Source organism: Episyrphus balteatus, chromosome 4 (genome assembly GCF_945859705.1).
Source record: "Episyrphus balteatus chromosome 4, idEpiBalt1.1, whole genome shotgun sequence".
Classification (NCBI taxonomy): Eukaryota; Metazoa; Arthropoda; class Insecta; order Diptera; family Syrphidae; genus Episyrphus; species Episyrphus balteatus.
The window spans coordinates 35,390,867-35,408,024 of record NC_079137.1 but is presented as its reverse complement, the minus strand read 5'-3'; positions in this window follow the sequence as shown (position 1 = coordinate 35,408,024).

Here is a 17,158-nt window from a genome sequence, read left to right as displayed (position 1 = left end):
CACAAATTTTCAAAGGTATTTTGTCCATTTTTTCCTAAGATTGATCTTTCATGTAACATTTGATGATGTTTACAGTTAGCTTACGATGTTGAGAAACCAAATCAGAAAGAATAATTCTCAAAGTACCCCTATTTTTTTTCGTGTTCTCTTACAAAGCGCCCCATATGGAAAAATGCTGTTTTTTTTTGCGTCAACTGAATAGACACACGGTCTTTCAAGGTCAATATCTTCGCTGTTTATGGGAGTTTTGAGGTGTTTGGCATACCAAATCAAAGGTTGAAATTTTCTCAGTGAGATTTTGTCATTTAATTAAAATTTAAAAAAAAGTAGTAGATTAAAAGCTTTGAATACTGTCGACAGAGCTAAAATTAATTTGTTAACGGAACAAGTACTGACCGGGTCTGCTATAGCTACCAAAATTGATCGGAGTTTTAGTGTGTTGTCTATTCGTACCTCAAAAATAAAAGTTCGTACAGGAAAAATATGAATTAAGGTAAAAAACGGCAAAAATAGCAGTTAATCGACGAGAAATTTTGAGATCTGCCTCCAATTCATTTGACTCTGGGGCAAAAATCAAACAAAAAGCTGGTGTTTCTGCAAGTGTTTCAACACTCCGCAGAGTAATTAACAGCACGGATCATTTTAGCGCATTAAAAGTCTAAAAGAAACCAAATTTAAACAAGCAACAAAAAGGTATTCGTTTAGAATTTTCTAGACTCCATATGAGCTGGAAAAAAGTGGTTTTTTTTCATTTGAAGAAGGTCAATTTTGATGGCCCCGATGACTTCAATTATGAATCCATCAAAATTAAACTTTTTCAAATGAGAAAAACCACTTTGCGTCACTCATTTTTCCAGCTCATATGGAGTCTAGAAAATTCTAAACGAATACCTTTTTGTTGCTTGTTTAAAGTTGGTTTCTTTTGGACTTTTAATGGGTTAAAATGATCCGTGCTGTTAATTACTCTGCGGAGTGTTGAAACACTTGCAGAAACACCAGCTTTTTGTTTGATTTTTGCCCCAGAGTCAAATGAATTGGAGGCAGATCTCAAAATATCTCGTCGATTAACTGCTATTTTTGCCGTTTTTTACCTTAATTCATATTTTTCCTGTACGAACTTTTATTTTTGAGGTACGAATAGGCAACACACTAAAACTCCGATCAATTTTGGTAGCTATAGCAGACCCGGTCAGTACTTGTTCCGTTAACAAATTAATTTTAGCTCTGTCAACATTATTCAAAGCTTTTAATCTACTACTTTTTTTTAATTTCAATTAAATGACAAAATCTCACTGAGAACATTTCAACCTTTGATTTGGTATGCCAAACACCTCAAAACTCTCATAAACAACGAAGATATTGAACTTGAAAGACCGTGTGTCTATTCAGTTGACGCAACAAAAAAAACAGCATTTTTCCATATGGGACGCTTTGTAAGAGAACACGAAAGATCAATCTTAGGAAAAAATGGACAAAATAGCTTTGAAAATTTGTGTGCTTATTCAGTTGAAGCGGAGTGTAAATGATGTAATGACAGCGGTAAACTTTAAAATGTAGTGTTGCTAACATCAAAAAAATTATTATTCTTCAAACCACAACTGAAATGTTCAAAACTTATAGCTGCAAAATTTGTTGACCTCTATAATGTGAATGTTAAAAAAATATGGTTCTGATTTTTGAAACTCAAGAATAAAAAAAAAAGTATTTGTTCCTCTCTCTCCACTTTGACATCGATTGTAAGCATGTACTAGTTGCAAGTTGCAAGTTGCAAGTTAATCCTATTTGTATTAATGTTTTATACCCAATTATTGGAATTTCTAAATGGGTTGAAATCTATTCAAATTATTTTTTGATAAAAAAGGCTTTACAAAATTAGGTAGGTATATCAATTATAAACATTTCTTTACCTTAATTCTATATGTATCAAAAAATTTGGAGTTTATATTTCATTTACCAAAATAATTGCATTGTCATTGTCATAAGCCCCAATCAAGTGAGACATTGAATCCAAAAAATAACAGTTGTATTTCATGTGCCTAGGCACAAAATAAAAAAAATATTTTTGACCCAATATAATTATAAGAAAATAATTGGAAAAATACTGACATAGTTCTAGGCCTAGCATCAATTTCAATTAAAACAAACCAACCTTACAAAGGCCGATCTATACCAATATTGGCAGAAAACCACACAAAGAAATCGAATCTAATTTACTAAATTGGTAACCGTAAGATTTTCGGTGTTCGATATATAAAGTCTGAGGCTGAAAGCTAGTTCACCATCATCATCAGCCAGGATTTTCAGTGGCATAGCAGCCAAGCCAGCCAACCAGCCAGCATCAGCACATAGAACAGTTAGAGCAAATCATAAATACAACATTATGTGGCCATTATGCAATGGTGGCTCTTGCTCCTGCTCCTGCTTCAGCTCCCAGCTCCTTGCCTTGTATATGCAACTTCCTCTTGTTCCTTCCTCCACTTATACTATGCGAATTTATATTGAAAATGTCCTGGTGTACATTTGCCAGGAAAAGAGGACTGAAAGAGACGTTTTCAACTCAACTGGCAGTGGTAGTCATGTGCAGTGCCTTAGTTCCACAAAAGTTCAATAAATTATTTTTACTTTGACAATGTCGGTACTGCCCTGCAATGATCTATCTTTGTTTCGCTACTTTGCGGAATATCTCTCTTCCGCTTTGGATTTTTGCTTTTCTATCCAAAAAATAAAAAAAAGAAATAGAAAAGAAGCAAAAAAACAAGGATGATGGTAATGTTTTCTGGAGGAATATAGAATGAAGTGATGAGGAAGGGAAACGCAGGCAGGCAGGAATATCTTGCAACCCTAGCCAATTGAGTTTTTTTTAGCTTTTCTTGATCCTGTATTTGATTCTACTATTTTGCGTTTTCCAAAACTTTGATGGGACGAGAGAGCAAGCAAGCAAGCAAGCAAGCAAAGAGCTGTGCCTTGCTATGACCTAACCATCAGATTCATATAATACTTTCGCACCAACAAACTAAAGTCCTTGATGTACGTTTTGATTTTCATCCTTTAGTAGGTTGCGCAGAGAAAGAAGGCCTCTTTTCTGATTTCCCTGGATGGATATCGCTTAAAAACTAAAACTTCCATTTGCTTGGTGCTGTGTGTTCTGTGGTTGCATTTATAGTATTTTACGCTTAATCGTGCAGTCCACTTGATAGGGAATGAAAATTTACTCGCATAAGAAACTGCAATGCATTTTCCCAGTGAAAGTCATTTCTTTCTTTTTTTTATGTTTTTTTTTTTTTGAAATAAAAGTTTGAATTGACTTGGAGTTTTCATAGAGAATGGTAAAACTTGTTTATGTGGTTCTATTTGAATGTTTTTTTTTTTTTTTGAATTCGCAAGAGGATTCTAAATGGAATATATGCGTGTATAAGTTAATGTTGTGCCAAATGTATTTTTCGCATAAATAAAAATGTATTATTTGAGTTTATATATATATAATGCGGGAGAATTGTTTACCTTTTTTTACACACGCGGAAAACATGTTAAATGTGTGGCTTATGTTTGTTCATTGAATTAGGATAAAATATTGCCTTTGTATAGATAGAAATTTTGAAATTTTATAGTTATTTACAGTAGAACCTGTATATATGGATAATGTGTTGGGATAATGCTTTTAATTTTTGTATGAAAAAGACACTTTTTCGAAGACTCGTTAAAAACGAAAATAAAAATGTTGAACGTGAATTTTAAAGTTTTTCCGGGTTTAAGTTAGGTTAGGTAGAAATGGCTGTCAGGAAAACAACTGACACACTTAGACCACTTATTGGTCCGTTGTGATACCATGATTTTGCAAGGAAATTCCTCACTAATTAAACTACATAGTTGGATCTTTGGATGAAGCGGTGAAGATTGAAGATGTCAGTATTAATTAGTTCACTTGTATCTTCTAAGACATATTAAAAGCAAGCTTCAGCCAAAAATGCTACTAAATTCATTGATGCTTTTCTGAGAAAACGGCAACACTGGTTGGTTTTCAGTTTTTATTTGATTTATCTCGAACACTATCTAACTTTTTATGAAAAATTAAATTTCCTATTAAAATATGTTAGGTTTACATTATTTTAAAGTAAAATTTGAATCCAAAATCAATGAAAATAAATTGCACGACTGTTGTCGCACGTACTTGCTCTTATGGTAAAAGTTACTCTAATGTTAAAATTCTTCATTGAACAAAATAAGGTATATGATATTTTCAAGGAATTTCATAAGTGGAAAAAAAAAATAAAATCTTTTTTTATAAATAATTAAATACAGTTTTAAATGATCTTTTACAAAAATCTAAGTATGCCATTTTATTTCTTGTATAAAAAGGAATTTTTCGAAAATCGTTAGAGCCGTTTTTTAAAAAAATAATTTTTTATATATAAAAAATTTCTAACATTTTTCAAAAAAAAGTTGGTATGCCATTTGAGAAATAAATAATTTACACATAAAACGGAATTTCAAAATTTTTTACCAACCCGTTTCCAAAAAATTGATTTTTCAAAAAAAAATTTTGAAATAACTTTTAAAAATTCAAAAATGTGTTTTTTGAAAAATTTAAAATTTTTTTTAAATAAAGATAGTTTAAACGTTTCTGTACAAAAATTTTGTTTGTCGTTTACGAGAAATTCATAAATCAAAAAACCATTCTATGGCAGGTACCGTTAATAACGGTTCAAAAATTATGTTTTTTATTTCCAAAGGAAGCTTTTATGTGTTACACTACACACAAAAATTTTAGTCAAAATCGTTAGAGCCGTTTTTGAAAAAAGTTAACTTTTCTATATCCGTTATATGAAAGGTACCGTTAGTTTTGGTCCTAAAAAAAAATTTCAATTTGTCCTCTAGGGAATCACCCAAAACTCTTAACTACCAAGTTTGAAGGAAATCGCTCCATTAGTTTAGGTGGTAGCTCGAGGTACACCCAGACAGATAGACAGACGGACAGACAGACAGACAGACAGACAGAATTGCCGGACCCACTTTTTTGGCATTCTCCATCATCGTAATGTCATGTAAAATTTTTATCTCAAGTTCGATTTTTATTACGAATCCTAAACCAGCTCTATAGTATACCTATATCGCAAGTAAAAAGTTAAGAAAAAATAATGAAATTAATCAATTACCTAATTTTTTTAGTTTTTGTTCTTTTCTTTGTTAAAAAATGAAAGAGATGTGTTGGACATTAAGTACTAAAGTAGAACTTTTTATACTTTTTTGGTTGAAAGCATTATAAAATGTGAAAAAAAAAATAATAATAACAAGAAAGTTTAAAACTTTAAGGTCTGGATCGATTCCCAGCCTACACCAAATAAAATATGAAAAAAAAAGTTTTTTTTCCTTTCTCGCAAGAAATTGACAAAGAATTCAAAAGTATTATTTTCAATAAAAAGTTGAAAAACTTCATAATCTACTGATTAAAAAGATAATAATCAAAACTCCAATACATTCAGATTCTATCAATTCAGTAAGTCTGCTAAAAATTAATAAGGAAAAGGTGATCTGATTCTACACTAACTTTTGGTCAAAACACTACCGTGGTTTCAATTGTTTAATAAAAATAGAAAAAAATTCTTCACTCAGTTTAGAACTATGTGTTTAAAGATTTCTTTTCAGTTTCAGTTAACTGCAAGATTTTTATGAAAAGATGTTTTTTCAAGATTTGATTATGGCCAAGTCTAAGAATATGTAATGTAGTTCCGGTTCCGGAAAATCATATATATGATTTTAAATAGGTACTTTATAATAAAATATAAATTATGTTGAAAACCCATTTATCACAATTTATAAATTATAACCATAAAAGGTTTCATTAAATAAATTTAATTAATAAATTAAAATTACCAATTAACTATAGTGAGCTAATTCAATTTTAAAGTTCAGGTGAATTATATACAATCGCTCCACTTAAATAAAAATAATTTTTATAAGTTTTTCTTCGTTAATATAGTGAATTATAATGTAAGGTTGCTCATTATGGCATTTCGTGGCAATCAAAAAATTAACTTACAATTTATAAAAAGGCTATTCCACACCACACAGATACCCCACACAATAATAGTTATAACGTTAGCAAGTTGAGATTTTTATTTTAATTAAAAAAATTAGAATATTTCAGTCAACTCGACACAAAATAGATCAATAGCAAATCATTAGTTTTATAGTGACTAATAGTAACTTTTTTAACTGCGATAATAATACCCCAAATTCAAAAAGGTAATTATAACAATACAAATCAATTGTAATTCCAGTTTTAAGTTTTCTGTATGTCATACAGAATTAAAAAAAAAAAAAACAAAAAAAAAAGTGGTACACTCGGGCGTATGAGTGTTTTTTTTTAATATAGAATTTTAATGCAACCTAAACCTTACAATGTTTTCCTTGTGTAAATAACACAGTCACACAAAAAAATATAAAAGTTCTGACCTGGGGTTGCTACTAGGTTTTTCATATAGTGTTTGGGTCGCTGAAACCGAATCCGAAGTCCGTTTTGCACCATCACGTCAGGTTTTCGAGATAACTTCAAAAAATGTCACGCACAAAAAAAATAGTTTTTCTTTGATCTGGATGTGCGAATATGTTAATAATATAGTTTTTGGATTCGAAGTCAATTTTGCCCTATCACGTCAGGTTTCTGAGATATCCTCAAAAAAATGTCAAACCAAAAAAAACAAAAGTTCTTATCTGGGGTTGCGACTAGGCTTTTCATATAGTTTTTAGGTCGCTGAAACCGAATCCGGAGTTTATTCTGCCGTATCACGTCAGGTTTTTGAAATATCCTCAAAAAATGTCAAAACTAAAAAAAAAGTTCCTATCTGATTATTGAAGTGAAAACTTCTTTAGTATCGTAGTGATTTGAAACAAGATGAAACGAAAATGCGACACGACTTCAACTTGTTATAACTTTTTTGTTTTAATAGATAGATGAATGAAATTTGTACTGTAGATAGGTAATAAAATAAATTATAATTGTACAATTCCAATTATAATTGTACAATTTCAATTAATTTCATATTCAAAATTTGGAGATAACGGTAAAAAGATGTTTTTTTCCAACACACGTTATATCTTTTGATCTAGTGCACATACAAATTTGGTTTAACTTTAATACGCATGCTGATAACATAACCTTTTATTTGATATATCACACATAACGTTACGTGCTCTACAAGTTACACAATCTTAAATTGAAAAGAATTGAAAAATACCTCAAAACACCTGTAGAGATCTGTTGGCGATGACCAGCTACCAGTGTTGGAAGTACTGTAATCTCAGTCTGGAAATTCGACATGGTTGACTTTAAAAAATTCTAACTTCTCTTGTAGACATCTTTGAAATAAGATTTATACATCATTATACAAGGTGAAACAATAAATAAGCTTTCATATGGTATAAAATTTTTTATAGGTTGTCAAACAAAAAAATTGATTTAATAGCATGAGAACATAAAAATAAATGTTTTTTTTTTGCTTTTAGGATGAAATTTCATCGAGTTTAAAAAATTCGCTTTCAGATGGTATTACATTTTTTATAGGTTGTTAGGGAAAAAATGCATTTAATAGCGTGAGAAGATAAAATTACGTGTTTTTTCGCTTTTTGAAGTGAAAACTTCTTTAGTATCGTGGTGATTTGAAACAAGATTAAACGAAAACGCGACACGAACATTCAACTTGTTATAACTTTTTTGTTTTGATAGACAGATGAATGAAATTTGTATTGTAGATTGGTAATTAAATAAACTATAATTGTACAAAATTTTAATTAATTTCATATTCAAAATTTTTTTCAAAAACGTTATATCTTTTGATCTAGAGCACATAACAAATTTATTTAACTTTAATACGCATGCTGATAATATTACCTTTCATTTAATATGTATATCACACATAACGTTACTTGCTCTACAAGTTATATAATTTTTAATTGAAAAACTTGAAAAATACCTTAAAACACCTGTGAAGATTTGTTGCCGATGACCAGCCAGTAGGTATGTAGAGGAAGTACCGTAAACTCAGTTTGAAATTTCGAATTGGTTGGCTTTAAAAAATTCTTACTTTTTTTGTAGGCATGGTAGAAGTATGATTAAAGCGTCATATAAAAGGTGAAATAATAATAATATAAAATTGATTATAGGTTGTCTTTTAAAAAATGGATTTAATGGCTTTAGAAGAGAAAAGAGATTGATTGTTTTGCTTTTTTTATGAAAACTAATTGGGTTAAAAAAAATTCTAGCTTTTTTTGTAGATGTTGTATAGACATGGTCGATATAAATATTTTGAGCTGAAACAATAAGCTTTCAGATGGTATAAAATTGATTGTAGGTTGTCATATAAAAAAGTGATGGAATAAAAAAAAGTTATATTTTTTCGATTTTTTTAAAAATGATTTTTAAGGTTTCACTTCAACCACGTGTGAATTACACACATGAGTTTTTTTTTTTTTTGGCTGTGTAAGGCAAATTAGCTGTAGAAAGTTTAAACCTTTTACAAATCCATGCATAACTAATAATATTGAACCATATTGTCAAATCGAATAGTATAATATTGTTGATGTTGACATTAAAGAACAAATGTTTTTTTTTTTTTTAACTGGAGCAGATGTATCTTTTAGTTACACAAAACAATCTCCATATATAGTCTAGTTGAGTTTGTCTTCACAGCAATAATTTATTTTCATGTTATCAAATAAGGTTAATAAATTATATTGAACTTCTTGGGATCCATGCCACCAACCAAAATCAAAACTTTAATCATTTAAAATTTCAAGCGGTTTTTTGTTTGAAAACATAAAATTTCTTATACTAATTTAAAAAAAGGGCTTAAAACCGAGTTTAACTGTAAGTAATTTCGAATTTAAATTTCCCATCTATGAATGTATTCGTATTTATTATCAAACTTTACCTTTAGTCAAATTTACCAAAAAAAGAATATTTATAGTCATGTTTTTCTCTTCACTATACTCGTATACCCGCATAGTACATATTAAACAACACATAGAAACTCTTGTAAATTTTTGTCTCCATTGCTAATTTATATTCCGTTGAATTTGCTCAATTTATGCGATAAAATATGAAATTCAGTTTGCTGAAATATTTTGATTAATATTGTTTGTGAAATTAATGCCATGGGGTTTATGCGTATATGTATAGTATATGCATAAACTCTTACTCATATATGAAAGTAGATGGGTGTTTGTTCATTTCACTTTTCTAAATCCTCAAAATAAATTCAAAACGAATGGTTAACCCACCGCGTAACCCTTGAGTTCATTCTATTGCCTGCTGCTAGAAAATATGCGTGTTTGTATGAATGTAAAAGTTATTTTGGAATTTTAGAACTTCAGTAGAGTCTATATGACTGGGTCGTGTCGAAGGGTCTAACCCAGGAATCATATACATACTGGAGAGATATTGTGTGCGCGTTTTTTCCACCAAAGCAAGCCAACGAACGCTATAAGAACTGTCAGAGTAGGTACCTACCAATATACCAAGTACCAAGAGGCCATGGAACATAAATTATAGTCCCACCATTGATTTATTGTGTTTTGTTTAGTTTGGCTGGCTAAAATGAATTGGAGATGTTTTTCTCCAACATTTTGGTGTTTTTTTTTTTGGAAATTTTGTTTTTTGTTTTGAAATACTTGCAAGAACTGCGGAAAAATATAGATAATTAATGCTCAGATAAATAAAAGGTACCTACGTTAAACTTTTTCAATGGAAAATGAAAGGAAAATCTATATTCTATATGTAATATGTTTTAGGGAGAAAACCAGAAAACCTCGTTGTGAGGGTCAAGGAAGAGAAAACTATATAGACAGATTAATTAGTTATTTGTTTGTTTGTTGTTTATAACTTTTTTTGTTTCTTTTGTTTCATCTTTTAAAGACAAGTACAATAATTAATGTTTACGTTAATTTACAACCTATATTTCAATGTTTAGTCAGGTGGAAGAAGAATTGCTCTTTGAAGATTAAGAATCCTCACCATAATAAAGCTTTGTTTTTTAGAAATATTTATGAAGAACTTAAACTGCTCACTTACTCAAGATGGTTTTGAATGTTTTGGATGGATTTTAGAACTTGAGTACTTTTCTTTAAAGTTGATTACACTGGCCAACAATTTTCAACTTTTTAAAATTTTCCAGAAAGATTTATATTAAATTTTATAGATTTGCTTTCAGTAAGCTCAAAAATAATATTGGTTTCTTTCTAGCAGCTCTATTTTTTGAAATTTAAAATTTTTTATATTTGGCGAAATATTTATACTAATTTTTAAGTTTTTCTAATTTTGAGCCAGAAAAATTTATATTAAACTCAATGTATTTGGGGTCAGTAAACCTAAAAATCACATTAATTTTTTTCAAGAACTCTATTTTTTTTAATATTTTAGTTTTCCGCATTTTTGGGGTTATTTCGTACTTATTTTTAAGTTATGCTTATTTTAGCTGTTTGTTAACATTTTTCAAGAATTTTCTTATCGAACCTAATGCATTTGGGTTCAGTAAGCCTAAAAATCACACTGGTTGCTTTCTAGGAGCTCTATTTTTTTGATATTTAAATTTTTCACATTTTTGGGATAGTTTCATCCAATTTTTTTAGATTTTATTATTACAAGCGTTCTTTAAGTTTTGTTGGACAACGGTCTGGAAAATTTTTGTGTGTTGGGCAGTGTTATGAATGTTTTCCAAAACTCCATTTTTCGTGTAATATAATTAAAATAAGTGTTTCATTTGTGACGTTTGCCACATGTTCATGGAGACTGAATTTAAAGATTGTTATATGCTGGTGCCTGAATTTTTTTTTCAGTTCCAGCTATGTATGTTATATGGATGAAGTTTAAGATTTTTGGTCACGTCATGTTGCTGATAAACTAATGGTTTATCGTTGGGTTTTCTGTACCCCTCAACTAGCAGAAATCTGTGTATACAAGTATCTGCCTCCGAATGTCAAAAAAGTATGTTTGGATGCAAATAACTAAGCAACCAGAACTCCAATAATCTTTTGGTTTTCAGTTATGAAAAGAAGTTAAAAAGACCTTTCTTTTGTTGTCTCAATAGGTGAATTGCTGTTTTCAGCAAGGGTTAATTGATTTTTTCTTGAAAATCTGGAAAAAAAATAAACTCGTAAGTTTTTCGAAATAGGAAAAAAATAAATTTGTGATTTTTGTATCCAAATGCAAATAACTGTTCTCTGTAAACCAAAACTTTTTTTGAGACTTTGGCCAACAGATATATATGCAAATCTGGCTCCGAATGTAAGAAAACAAATTATTCAATGCAAATTACTCAGCAACCAGACCTCCAACGAAAATTTTGGTTTACAGTTATGAATAGATCTTCAAAAAAACCTTTCTTTTGGTATCTCGTTTGATGACTTTGGTGTAAGCTTTTTAAAACGCATTTTTTGGTATTTTTAAATTTTTTTCGAAAATATGGAAAAATTGATTTGTACCTGTTCTCAGTAAATGTAAAGACCTATTCTGTGTAAACTCATATCCGAAAACCAACATTTGTTTCGAGACTTTGGTCCGCAGATATCTGCACATAGACTTCCGAATGTAAAAAAAAGAAAAAATATTTTTTGATGCAAGTAATTCAGTAACCATACCTCCAAGAAAACTTTTGGTTTCCAGTTATGAATAGAGCTTAAAGATACCTACCTTTCATTTCATGTCTCACTCCATGAATTTGAAAGGAATTTTTAAAATAATTTTTTTTTCAACAAGAATTAAAAATATATATAGTTTTTTTTACTTAAATGCATAGTACTCATATCTGTAAAATTTAACTTGTTTCGCTGTTTTGGACTGCATCCGAAAAGAGTATTGGTTATAAAATGAGAGAACTCATAGAAACAAGCTCTCAAAATTCTTAAAGAAAGCTGATATAAAAATTAAGAGGCTATGTGAAGTTGGCACCCCCAAATGCTAATTTTTTTTTCAAACTTGCCTGATTCGTTTCCCCAAGGTTAGCCTAGAGTAGCCCAAGATTTTTTTTTCGTTAGCCCACCCTTAGTTCAAAAATTATAACAAAAAACTTTTTTTCAAATTACCAACCTCTTAAAAATCAAAATTTGTTTTTTTTTCCAGTGTAAACATTTCTGAAGTAGGAAAAAAGTGATGTAATTTTTTGGAATTACCAAGGTTAGTACAGAAAGTTCTTAAAAGTTCTATTCGTGTACTGACAAAGAAATCACTTCACATCACTTTATATTTATTGTTACTTTTGAAAAATGTTTGGATAGATTTTACCAAGCATGTAGCTTTTCTAGGTGCTTATATGGCAAACCAAAAAAATTAATAATTTTTACACTTGAAGAAATATTTATATGTTGTGGTTTTTAAGATGTAATGAAACAAATCAACTTAACCTTTTTAACAGGAATGTTATATGGACTACATTCAATCAAGTAAAAATTCTAAGTCAAATAAATTTGAGGCGCAATGCAAAGACCAGTGGATTTAATTTTCCTAATTATAAATTAAAATAGGTCACTGTGGTGTATGCGTACTTTTTCTTTGTGGTGAATAAAAACTCATTCTTCTATAATTTTTAAACTAAGCGTAGGATAGCGAAAATAAAAGTGGGGCTATTGAATCAGGCAGGTTTGAAAAAAAATTAGCATTTGGCAGTGCCAACTTCACATAACCATTGAAAGACTAAATAAATGTTCTTGCTGGTTGCAAACTTTTTCAATTTTTGAATATGGTAGGTACATCTGCTAGAGACATCTCTTTTTGTAATAACCAACTAAAACCAAACTTTATTTAAATGTCAGATTATATAGATTTTCATAAAATGGTATATTTAGTTTATGTTCATGATATGGCCAATTCTAATTAATCAAATAACTTTTCTGTCTACGTCTTTCAGTTCAGGTTCAAAGGCCCTCTACCCATATCAATTTCAGTTAAAGCGTTTTATTCAATCTGTATGTGTGTGTGTGAGTTTATATTTTTTGTAGTTATGATTTATTTTTTTATTTTGTATTTCCTTTGAAGTTAACATTCTGTTATACAGTAGTGAATAGTTTTACAATTTACTGCACCCAGTTTACTCAATCATAAAAGCTTCCATCTTCCATCAACGTCATGTCAGAGAGTAATTGACTACAGCTTGCTTGCAATGCCAACCGACCAACCAACCAACCAACCGACAAACGAACGAACGTCTGCTGAATGCTATACTGCTACTCTACCCCCAAATGTGCCTTATGCATTTCGTATAAAGTATATTTTTTTACATATATATGCATTACCACCCGAATAGGCTTCCCCAAAAGCCAGTACCCCTCCATTTAGCCGTCATTTAGTGCCAGCGACCAAAACAGAGAATATATGTACATACAACCCAAACATACATACAGACACATCTACAACAGACCAATTCTCATTCAAAAAATATTTTGCATGCAACAAATACAATTATTCATATTTTTGGCATCTGCAATGTAACAATTTAATGATTAATTTTTTATTTATTTTATTTTATCAGTGATTTATTCATTTACTGCATATTTGCAAAATGGTTATGGCAAGCGTGCTATTTGGTTACGTTAAATTGTTGAATTATATTTATGAAGGTAGATAGGTTTTTAACGGTGTATATGGAAATACAGCAATATCTCTCATTTCCGAAAAGTATGTTTTTCTATTGATGTATACCAGATTCATCAGGATTTAAAAAATAGCAATCGGAGAGTAATTCACTATTTTCTATTATAAAACCTGAATTTTTTGTTTTCAAAGTCTTTAATAGAAAAATTGCTTTTCTAGAAAAAACTATAAATTTTAATTGATTTTTTTGAGGAGCACTTGTTCATTACTAAAGCCTTTTAAAAAGTCATAAATTACTTTTAAACTTCTTAAAACTTAAAAATAATACAATATTTGTTTTTTTAACATTACTACAAAAACATTTCTTTGATCTTCAAACTATAAAATTTTATGTCTAACAAAATACTTTTACATACTTTTGCTTGAAAATTTTTAGAACAGTTAAAAAAAAAAACATAGTTTTTTATGCATAAAACTTTTCTAAGTTTTTCAAAAGAAAAACACATGGTATGTATATAAAATAAAATTTTATTCGACACAAAGTAAAAAAAAAATCGTTTCCAAAAAATTGATTTTCAAAAAAAAAAAAAAAATTGAATTATTTTAAAACAGTAAAAAAGATAATAACTTGGCACTATTATCGAGAGAATTGACAAATAGTTCGAGGTATTTGAAATTTAAGCAGTCACAAAACATGTTTTGTTATAAAACTTGTCAATAATATGGGCGTAAATAAAACCAAAAAATTCAACATTAAAGTTATTTTAACGTTTTTGCTAAAAAATTTTCGTTGAAATCGGTTCCATCGTTTATGAAGAAGTAAGACATCAAAAAATGGTTAAAATAATATTTATCTTACATTAAAAGTAGGACCTTTAGCACAGTACATGTATTTAAAAAAAAATATAAATCTTAGTGCCGCTTTTGAGAAAATTAAAAAAAAAAAAGCTACACATACACCACAGTGACCGTCTATCTAACATAACAAAAAAAAATTTAGTTAACTGATATTGAAAAACAGTGCCAAAATGTTATAATTTGGAACTGTTTTATATCTTTTTGACTAATTTTTATATTTTCTGACCTTTTTTTGAAAGAGCTTTTAAAAAAAAACATTTAAAAATTTTTGTAAGCACAAACAAAGGAAAACAAAATTTTGTGCTCTGGTGCAAAACGAAAATAGAGTTGGACTTAGCTTAATTGTTTCATATAACTTGGATTTTAAGATGAAATTGAAATCTATACCACACACAACTAACGGGAAGTGGAACGTCAGCATGAGTCGCACTTTAATGTGCATGCATCCAGTGTTCATTAATTTACACTCCGCTTCAACTGAATAAGCACACAAATTTTCAAAGCTATTTTGTCCATTTTTTCCTAAGATTGATCTTTCATGTAACATTTGATGATGTTTACAGTTAGCTTACGATGTTGAGAAACCAAATCGGAAAGAATAATTCTCAAAGTACCGCTATTTTTTTTCGTGTTCGCTTACAAAGCGTCCCATATGGAAAAATGCAGTTTTTTTTTGCGTCAACTGAATAGACACACGGTCTTTCAAGGTCAATATCTTCGCTGTTTATGAGAGTTTTGAGGTGTTTGGCATACCAAATCAAAGGTTGAAATGTTCTCAGTGAGATTTTGTCATTTGCTGGAAAAATGAGTGACGCAAAGTGGTTTTTCTCATTTGAAAAAGTTTAATTTTGATGGATTCATAATTGAAGTCATCGGGGCCATCAAAATTGACCTTTTTCAAATGAAAAAAAGACCACTTTGCGTCACTCATTTTTCCAGCTCATATGGAGTCTAGAAAATTCTAAACGAATACCTTTTTGTTGCTTGTTTAAAGTTGGTTTCTTTTGGACTTTTAATGGGTTAAAATGATCCGTGCTGTTAATTACTCTGCGGAGTGTTGAAACACTTGCAGAAACACCAGCTTTTTGTTTGATTTTTGCCCCAGAGTCAAATGAATTGGAGGCAGATCTCAAAATTTCTCGTCGATTAACTGCTATTTTTGTCGTTTTTTACCTTAATTCATATTTTTCCTGTACGAACTTTTATTTTTGAGGTACGAATAGGCAACACACTAAAACTCCGATCAATTTTGGTAGCTATAGCAGACCCGGTCAGTACTTGTTCCGTTAACAAATTAATTTTAGCTCTGTCGACAGTATTCAAAGCTTTTAATCTTCTACTTTTTTTAAAATTTTAATTAAATGACAAAATCTCACTGAGAAAATTTCAACCTTTGATTTGGTATGCCAAACACCTCAAAACTCCCATAAACAGCGAAGACATTGACCTTGAAAGACCGTGTGTCTATTCAGTTGACGCAAAAAAAACTGCATTTTTCCATATGGGACGCTTTGTAAGCGAACTAGCGAACACGAAAAAAAATAGCGGTACTTTGAGAATTATTCTTTCCGATTTGGTTTCTCAACATCGTAAGCTAACTGTAAACATCATCAAATGTTACATGAAAGATCAATCTTAGGAAAAAATGGACAAAATACCTTTGAAAATGTGTGTGCTTATTCAGTTGAAGCGGAGTGTATAAGACTTTATCACATAATTGGTGATTTTACGTGTTTTAGATAAAAAAAAATGGTTTAAAAATTATTGTAAAAAAAAAGAAAAATTAAAGAAAAAAGGAACCTTGGTCCTCTGGTGCAAAAGACAAAATCGTTCAGTGGTTCAATGGAACTGTTAAACAATTAATAAATCAAATAAATATGTTGACGAATAGGAAAGTTTAATTTTTCTATATAAAAATGTTACACATACACCACAGTGACCATCTATTTTTCTATTTTTGTTCACAAACAAAGAATAAAAAATTAATCACTGACAGAAAAATGAAAAAGGTTGACTTTTTAAAATTTTTATGAATGTAAGAAATATATGTTAACCCTTTCGGACCCAGCGTTACTCTCATGTAACATATTTTTAAAAATTCGTAAAAAATATTCCATTAAATATTTTTTTAGGTTTCGATGGCTCAATTGAAAGATAATGATGCCTAGTTACTGGATTATTACAAAAATGTAGTCTAATATCATACGTTTAATTTTTTTTTATCGAAAAAGGAACTGAATTTCACTTTTTTTTCTTTTTTTTTGCAAACATTTTTTTTTTTATATATGGTCATAATTTTGAAAAAAAGATATAAAAAAAGTTAATCCAGAAAGTGTTTTGCTTTTTGGCTTAGAAGAAGTAGCATATATTATTGTTCTATAAAAAGTTATTTTCTCAGTTGTCCGACTTTTTTTGGTGGTCATAGGCACTAGGCGTGCATGTTACTTACATGTAACATGAGAGTAACACATTAGTTTTGCTATTTATTATTTTGGAAAATAACTTTTTGCTATTCATATTTCTCAGTTGTGATGTTTTTGATACGATAATACTGAAAACACATTTTTTAATATTGATTTTCATAGCTTGGATTCGAAAGGGTTAATAACACATTAGCGGTATATGATGAAAGTTTGAGAAACTGCTTAGTTACTTAAGCTTAGTTCATACTTGGTGAAGCAAGTAGTGAATTAAATCACTCGTGAAAGTTCTTGAAAACCT